This window comes from Pteropus alecto, unplaced genomic scaffold (assembly GCF_000325575.1).
Source record: "Pteropus alecto unplaced genomic scaffold, ASM32557v1 scaffold61, whole genome shotgun sequence".
Classification (NCBI taxonomy): domain Eukaryota; kingdom Metazoa; phylum Chordata; class Mammalia; order Chiroptera; family Pteropodidae; genus Pteropus; species Pteropus alecto.
In genome coordinates, this window is record NW_006434835.1 from 6,688,386 (window position 1) to 6,698,143 (window position 9,758).

The window sequence follows — 9,758 nt, forward strand, 5'->3', positions numbered from 1 at the left end:
CTTCTCCTCAGCTTTTTCCTGCGTCATCTGGACATAGTGACATGTACCTCAAAGTACATGCATTAAATGATAAAACAAACAAACGAACAGGTATATGATGTGTTTAGGACAAAGCAAGTGGTCTCTCAACATTTATTCTCTCCAAATCACCATGCCAAAATTTCAGTGTGCAGGACTGATCTGTAGACACAACTTGGCTGACCAACCTTCTCTAAATGTGTTTGAGGCCTTATAGTGTAATGGAAGAAATGTTGGATTCTATCACTCAGTTTCAGTTTCTTCATCTTTCAATGGTGATTTGGATACTTATGCTGCTCTGCCACAAGGATTAGAACTGAGTAAGGCACCTTGTAGAGTGTCTGGAGCTTAGTAGCACTGAGTGAACGGTAGCAGCATTGTTGTTATAATTATTGTTTACTATATTTTTTTTCCATCAAAACCGAAGATATTTCCTTTGATAGAAGAGATTCTGGATGACAGTATTTTCTGTACCCTAGAATGCTTGTAAGGATAAAGCAACTTAAGAAAACCACTAAACTGCAGACCGTGGTAAGCCTGGGTAATAACAGAAAGGTTGATCACATCTTTCACGTGTCCTAGTTTCTCACGCGCAGGACACAGCTGTCTGTCTTTCTGCAGATACCACACCCTCCTCAAATCCTGTGTACTCTAAACCGTAATTTTTTATAGAATATATATTGCTGAACTGAGCACCAACCCTTAATATTTTTATTAATGGTCCACATTAAAAATACTTAAAACTTTTCTCATGATCTGCTTCCACTGTGGAAAATGATGTCTTCTTTCTCCTTGAAGGAAAATCTTGGTGAGATGGACAGTGGACAGTAGACCCAACAATGTTACTTGTCCTCAACCTCACTGGACATTCTGAACCCCTGCTACTCTTCCTATATCTCCACACAGTGCCCTGTTTTGGCAGAGGTGTGATGGATGACATCTCAAATATAACGACCTTGCCAATCTCAGCTCCCACCAACAGAATTCTGCCATAGTCACAGGCTTAATGGATCTCACAGTCCACTGTGTGCTCATTTATGTAATATTTACTTAATACGGTCTTAACATATTTCTTGGCCTGTTTAACCTCAGTACAGCCTCTTATTCACAGTCAAGTGTTTTTCCCATTTCAACACACTCAAATAATAATTACTTCCCATAGTGCATTCCATTTGTAAAGCACATTCACATCTATGATTCCATTTAGTCTTCACAGCCACACTATGAGTTTGGCAGGGTAAAAATTGTTTTCTCCTTTTATGGAAGGAGAAACTGAAGCTCAGTGATGTCAGGAATTACTTCGAGGTTCAGCATCTGTGATGTAGCTGAGCTATATCTCAAACTTAGATTTTATTGCCTACGTTAAGGTCTTTTTACTCTAATATATATAGTTTTCAAAATCTCTAGTTTTCTAGTCACCTTGAGGAAACCTGTTTATTTTTTTCCCTCCAGAACAGGAATATTGTTTCTGGTTTAGAAATTACCATAACTTATATTAAGTATAATTTCAGATGATGTTCACTCATTGATTCATTGACTCAATCAACCTGTCTTTCTTTCACCAAATATTTATTAAGTACATTAGAAACCTGGTGTAAAATTAGTCACAAAAGACCTTAAAAACCCTTAAGCAAGCACCATTATTTAAGAAGTCACTGTGTGAACTAGGGTTTTATATAAAATAAGCATGTAGTGATAATCTAACTATAGTTTCAGATATTGATGTACAATTTGGAAGTCATTAAATTTGGAATTCTTCTGCATAAGAGATTTATCTCTTCTGCTATTCATTTGTTTGTTTGCTTATTGTTTATTCATGTTAGAATGACCTCATGAATATTTATTTTAGAGTTTGGGTCATAATCCATCACTAGTTTATTTATTTTGTTGGATCTGGGAACTCTTTCCATTGGCTTCTTCATCCCTTGGACATCTCCCTGTTACAGTGGAAATTTTTTTTTTTTTGAGTATTTTTTTTTTACTTCTGGCACTACAAAATGCTCCAGGCTCATCTTGTATATTTCCTGCCCCAGTCCTAGAATCAATTATTTCTCCAAAAAAACCTTTGTTTCTTTTATTGGAGAATGGTTATTAGATCTGGGCCCTGGGTGTGCTCATAGCTACTGAGATGTCATTGTTTTTAGGCCCTCTCAACTGACAGAGCAAGGCAATTTGTGCATGTATATTAACTCATGTATATTCATGTACCTATAAATAGTCCTATATGTGGCCATCTGTGTCTATATTCAGCTATACATGAGTTTATCTCAAGAGTTTTGCCTTTTCCAGCATGTCACATAATTGGAATCGTACGGTAGGTAGCTTATTCCATACAGACTGGCTTCCGCTTAGCAAATGCATTTAAGATCCATCCACATCTTTCCATGTATTTGACAGCTCATTTCTTTTTACTGTGTGCAGGTTTTTGTGTGGGTAAAATGTGCAAACCAATTGGGCAACAGTATTAGTTTCCTGGAGCTGCCGTAACAGAGTACCACAAATGAAGTGGCTAAAACAACAGAAGTTTATTTTCTCACAGTTCTAGAAGCTAAGAATTTGACATTAGGCAGTGGGCAGCTATGGCTTCTGCTGGAGGCTCAGAAGAAGAATCTGTCTTATGCTTCTCTCTTAGCTTTTGGTGTTTGTCATCAGTCCTCGGCATCCCTTGGCTTGTAGATACATCGTTCCAATATCTGCCTCTGTTTTGATGTGGTGTTTTCCTGTGTGTCTTTCTTCTCTCTTTTTATAAGGACAGAATCACATTGGACTAAAGACTCACTCTATTAAGACAACTTTTTAATTTAACTCTATTTCCCAATAGGGTGACTTTCTGAGGTTCCGGGAAAGACATGAATTTTTTGAGGGACATTATCCAACTAAGCAAAGTAGTTATGCTGTTTATTTATTTATTTTTAAATACCATAAAGATATACTCAACATCCTTATACACCACACAGCACAGATTTGATGGGACTCTGACAGTCACACACAATTTTTCCTTAAAGAGAATGCGTTGAAAAGGCGTGGTCAGATATTCTTAAAATAATAGTTTTGTGTTCTGCTCTGGCTGGGAAAATTTACAGTTCTCCTTGTCTTTTCAGTGAATCCACAGTTGTTGTTTCATCTCCTGGCTCTAACACTTACTGACTATGTGATCTTGAGTAAGCTACTTAATCTCCTTTTTGTATTTCTGTTTTCTCATTTGTAAAATGGAATTATTAATTATTATTAATAGTTCCTACCTGCAGAACAAGCCAAGATGTTATAGGTTAGAAGCCATCACAGAAACAAAACAAACTGAAACAAAGGGACAGTAAAAAACCATTTCCTTAGCTGATAAAAACACAATTGTGTTCATCTGATCATAGATATCAAAAAAGAAGGAATCTCCCTCCCCCAGAGGGACACACTCAGTTGGTGGTCCCTAAACATAATGGGCTTTAATGGCTCTGTAGTACTGGCTATACTTAGCTCACCTATCTTGCCTATCATGTGTACTCAGCTGCTACTTGATATTATCAGGAAAATAAAGTTAACCCATATCCAAGTGTGTCACTTTCCTCCAGGTAGCCATTGTGCTAAAACAAACAAACAAACAAATAAATAAATTCATGAAAACAAATTCCCATAAACATTTGGTTTAGAGAGAAAGTTCATAGAAAATTCATCCTCTAGACATCTCTCTTGAAAAATCCTTCCATAAATTATCTACATGACAAGGTTGCCACGAGGCTTAACTAAAACAATGTACAAAGTATTATAGATTCTTTTTGACACACAGTAAGTAGAATGCACCAGAATTTCTATTTCTTAAATGAGATCTTTGTAGCTATAAGTAGGAAAAAATTTAGTCTCTATTTATGCTGTTACTCAAAGTTTCCTTTGATAAAAAAAACAAAACAAACAAAAAGTGATGATTAAAAGTACTGTTTCCTGCTGTATGAGCTGCAGGAGGCTTATGCCCCGTGGTAGAGGCTGCTCTGGAAGAAATGCCAGGCTGAATTTGTCCTTTTGAGGGGAAAGTAAGCTCCAGACTGTGCTGAGATGGACACATATCTATGCTTTCCTCCCTTACCTAACCTCTCTAGACAAAAACATGATCGTCGTGACACTTTTATACATTCATTCCTCCTGAGCAAAGCAATTTTAGGTAGTTTCTCATGTAACCATTGTCCCCGCCTCATTTTACATGTGTCATAGGAGGAATAAGAAAATGGGGCCAAGTTAGAGGAAGGGAGAGACCTAAGTAAACCAGACAAGGAACCTACCGTCAAGATAGGTGCTCATTTATTCATTCATTCTACATTCATTCATTCTATTTACTGCACTTGATGATATGCCTGGATGACTGAAAGTTCCCGCCTGTGCTTGTTTATATTCGTGCAGACAGACATACAGATATAAATCGCACAAACCAAGGTGTCTAACAGATCTAGGTGGAGCACAATATTGATTCTGGAATATGAAGCTAGACGCGAATAAACAATACAATTTCTCTAGAAGAACCATTGGAACACGTAAGGAACTGCCTCGTTAATCCTGATCTAGTCTTTGCAGTTCACGCAGGGAGCTAACTCGGGAAGGAACATTTTCTGCTTTTCGCTGTTGGCCCAGAAAACAGAAAGGTCATTAGGGAGTTGATGCCAAGTGACGTGTGGCACTAGGGACTTGTGCTGTGCTAAGCAAGGGGGCCCAATGACGTCAGGCAGCAAAACTAAATTTCTCCTGCCTCCATTTCTCTAAAACCAAGGGTTTCATGGCTTCGTTTAGGAACTTCTTTTTCTCCCAACAAAATGAGTTTTATATTTCAAAATTGATGCCGTGGCAAAAAAATTTCTGGCTGTTTGACCAGAGTTCATCCATCGGATATTTCGATAACTTTTTCATCCTTTTGTGCCAATGCAGTGGGTACAATGCCATTGGGGAGGAGGGAATGAAAATAAACATGCAATTCATTATTGATATAAACGTTCATCTGGGACAATAATTCTAAGTGATAGTCAAAACGCGCACAATGCTTCAGAATCGACGAGGAGTGTCTTCAAGCACGGTACCACCTTATTCGATTTAATCCCATGCAAGTAAGCCATAAGTAAGTGCAATTATTTCCGTCCATTTTACGGAAATTGAATTTAGCAAGAGTGATGGCAGAAATGCGTTTGGGGAAGGAAGGCATACATGCTTATTTTATTAAGCACTAATTATTTGCTTATTCTACTCTATTCATTTTGTCATTTTGTTTTGCACACGGCCACATGATTTTTGCATGTTATCATCCACTTCTATTGTTGATGATATTGAACCTAATTTCCTAAAATGAAACCACTGCCTTCCTGTCTTTGCGCACATAGGTACCTTGGGACACGCTGATTCTCATGCCTGGAATAAAATTTCTTCCAATTAGTTATTTATGACACTCTTTTTAAGCTCAAATATAATATCCAGATACATTTCCTTCAAATTTCTCGTGATGTATTGGACAAGAAATAAATAAATTAGTATTTCCAACAGAAGCAATCGATGACGCCCCAGGACTGTACGGGGCATTAAGCTGGGTGGAAGGATGGATGGCAGAAGCTGCCACAAGGAGCGTATTTCTTTCATGTTTCTGACCTTAGTTCCAAACACAGCAGAAAATAGTCTTCCAGAAACTTGTCATGATAAATGTGTAAATTAATGATTTCTATGCTACGAATGACTCTCCCTACAGAGGGTGAGCTATTAATGCAATGCATAATCCTTTCAAGAATACCTGGATGCTCTGCACAAATATACCATCGAAACTGAGGGAATCTACTTTGGAGTTCCAGGTAGTGCTTACAAAGACCAGTGCATCTATGGCAGGTGACGAAATCATGACTAAAGTGAAGCCTTCCGAGGGACCTGTGCCAGACAACTGGTAGACCCAACATTCAGCTGCTTCCCCCTTGAAAGAGCGTTCTCTTTGCCTTTCTTAGTTTACATACTGACACCAGAAAAAAGCATTATTCCACTAAGATCACATATATAATGAAGCTTCTTACAAATCCAGTCATTGTGACATCAACTTGACATTCCAGTGGCCTCTGAAGTCGTCACATACTATGCAGCACATTTAAATGTGTTATAACATTATGTAAAATAGTCAAAACATACAGAATAAAACTGAAATCAAATATTCCCAGAATTGCCAAAGTACACAGCAGAAGTAGAATTCTATGAAGCCCAGTTTAAAAACTACTATGTTAGATGACATTCTATACCTCCAAGATTTCGTGCCTAGAGTTCACAGAAGCACAGTTTGGTAGAGCGGGGAGCTTTGGAAGAGGAGAAGATTTCAGGACTGCTGGAGTCAATGACCCTTTACCTCTGTAATGCCAGGAAGAACCCAGGCTGCTCCTCTCTGCAAGTCCCGCTGGCTGTGCCATGCCTCCACAAGAGGCATCTGCATCATGCCTCAGGGATACAGTTTTGCAGGTGACTGCCTGACGCTTATATTGGGCCAGTCAAACACAACTGTAGCCCAAAAATGACAGAAAAGCCTCAGATTCATCTTGGAGATTTTTAGAGACTAAGAATCACTGGTGGCTCTCAGATCTACGAAGTCAGAATCTTCATTTTAACAAGCTCCCTAGGTGATTTGTATGTATACAAACTTTAGAACAGCTTTAAAGAATTGAAGGCAAAGTTATATAGGCTAACATTTCCTTTAAAATATATACGTCTTTTTTTGTTGTTGTTAAAAGGTCTACCTTTTTTAAATGTTTCCAAATGTAGACCACAATCGATAAGATCTATTCTAGAGTCTAGTGTTCTAATATATTATAATAGAATATTACAATTAGAATTAATACATCAATATAATAATTAGAATGAATATTTAGAATAGTTGATATAATAATTAAGATCTCTCTCTATATGCATATTTATATATACACATACATATATATATATATATAAATTTTAGAAGAATAGACTATAGGAAAAACTTATCAATTGTAGCCTACATTTGCACTTTACATTTTCCAAATGATTCTTAGAAAGAGATGCTATGAGATTTATCCCCTGAGACTGATTCCACAGAAGAGATATGATATCTGACTTAGGAGAAATAGGCAGGAAAAGGCAAAGCCCCGTGTTCCTTTTTTACACACTACTTTGTGTAAATTTTACACAGATTTCTGAGAGCCTTATGTGGGACACTGGTCTAAGGAGCAAGCCAGAGTGTCGCACAGAGGGGTTGGGCTGATTTGGGGTATCTGCGTACATCTGGAAGGTAGACCATGCTTGTGAGATGGAAAATATGAGTTTCTGTGTCTTGCAGTCGGCTTTCTTAGATTCGACTTCCCCTCATCAAGTGATGGAGAAGAAATCTAAGGGCCCAGTTCTTTCCCACTGGATTTCGCAGATGAGATGAGCCCAGTTGCTAAGAGGTACCTTGTCCCAGGAGCCCTGACAGGAACTGCACCTATGACCTTAGCATTGTTCTACAGCCTAATTCAGACTATTTCGCGTGAAACAAAAAAGAACTTCTAAATGGTTCAATGCTTTTTGAATATTCGATGTCTTAACACATTCGTGTTCACAACTAAATGAGTCTTTCTAGCCTTATATTTTGGTGAGCATTTGGTATGTTTCTGAAATTTTGAGGTTCAGTCCATAGGTGACAATATTTGTAGTCACTTTATTCTTAATATTCGTAATTGCGTGCCATATTTATAAAGAACTTTAATAATAGTACATGTGTGAAAGATGCCATTAACGCATGTTTAGATGGAAATGACCAGACTCCAAAGGGCCTTTGTGAGCCCTCGTCCTTCAGATTTCAAAAACTTCTGTGTTTAATTAGGATGAAGAAGCATTTTTATCGATTACTGAGATCAAGTAAAATTTCTTATTTGTACGACTTAATGACTTCTTATTACATCTGCGGGAAATGCGAGAGGCCCATGGAGAAGTCATGATGCCATTAGATGCTGGAAAATTTTTGCTCGCTCTCCACTCGCAGTGCTGACACATAGGACCCGCTGCTGTGTCGTGTGCTAGACATGGCTAGAAAGGTTTACGGGCTGCCCTGGTGGAAAGCAATACTTCCAACTGGAATAGGAAATTGTTATTGGAATTTATTAAGTGCAAACAGCATAGTCATTACTTTTTCTTTATTTCCACATTTGACACACAGTAACGAGAACCTGCTGAAAGTTAAACATTGCTGAAGCATAAAGAAGCAGGGGATTCTTTTTTTTTTTTTTGAGGAGTTCATGGTTTAGTTGAAGAAACAATCATGAAGGAAAAAAAATAAAACTAGAGTGTGATACGTGTTCTCATGTTATATAGTATATAAGAACAGGCTGTTACGGGAACGCGGGTCAGAAGTTTGAGAGACTGGAGACCTTCAGAGAATCCCTTCAGAGACTGGAGACCTTCAGAGAATCCCTTCTCGGTGACAGAGAACAGGACACAGAACTGGTTTTCATTCCCTTCACATTTGGCACAGTGCCTCGTCCGTGAGGGTGTTAGACCCTTAGTATTTGTGGGGCCTGGCCTCCACCCCACATCCCTTCTTTTCCCATTAGCCCAGCTCTATCCTGCATTAGGAGAGAACCTGCACACGCCCAGGCCTCAGAGCCAAGCTCCCTTCTCCAGCCTCACCTTGGGCACACCTGGCAGTGCCGTCTGCCCTGGTGACGACTGACAAGGGACGAGACCTGCACAGACCCTCGCAATGAGCTCCTCTGCAGGATGGGATTTAGATCGAAGGCAGGGGGTCCCTCCTTTTGACACTGCAGACTCCATGACTCACAGGAAAGGTTTTAGTGGTTGACAAGTATTATTTTATTCCTGCCGTTGAACTGGCATCACATTGGAGAGAAGGTGACCCCGCCCCTGCCCGCCTTCACTCCAGACCCGGCCAACCAGCTGCTTCCAGGCACAGGTAAGATCTGACAGCTGGGATTTTGGTCCAGGCTGCTTTGCCAGCTTTGCCTGTGTGACTGGAAGAAAATCACTCTCTCCAAGCCTCTAATCATTTGTAAAATGGGACAATGAATACACGTAGCACAGCGTTAGTATGAAATGTAAGCAGATAAGTGGCACAACTCTAATAACTTAGCGCCATGACTGCCGTTGGAGAAGAATTTCATAAACGGTAGCTAATAATAGTGCTACCACACCTTTTAAAATTTGTTTGCAAAAAATAAATAAGTCGTTTGAATATACCACTTCCTCCCAGCTTTGATGAGATATAACTGACAGACAAGATTGTGCAAGTGTAAGGTGTACAACTGTTGATTTGAAACACTTACATATATGATTCCCTCAGTAGGGTGAGCTAAGACTTCTATCACATCACAAAATTACCGTCTCTCTTTTGAGGTGAGAACATTTAAGATTCACTCTCTTACCAGCTTGCAAGTACACAACGCGGTGCTGTCCACTATATCACCATGCACATTAGATCCGCATAATCTATTCATCTTCTAACTGGAAGCTTGCACACTTTGACCTATATCTCTCCAGTTGAACCCCTCCCCCAGCCCCTGGTAACCACCATACTAGTCTCTGTGTCTACAAGTTTTACTGTTTTAAATTTTACGTATAAGTGATATAAAGTATTTGTCTCTCTCTGACTTAAGGTCCATTTATGTTGTAGCAAACGCAAGGATTTCCTTCTTTCTTTCTTATGTGAATCATGCCACTTTGGCAAAAAATAGAAAGTGAGAAATAATTTCTTGAGATTATATATATGTGTTTCTTTACCC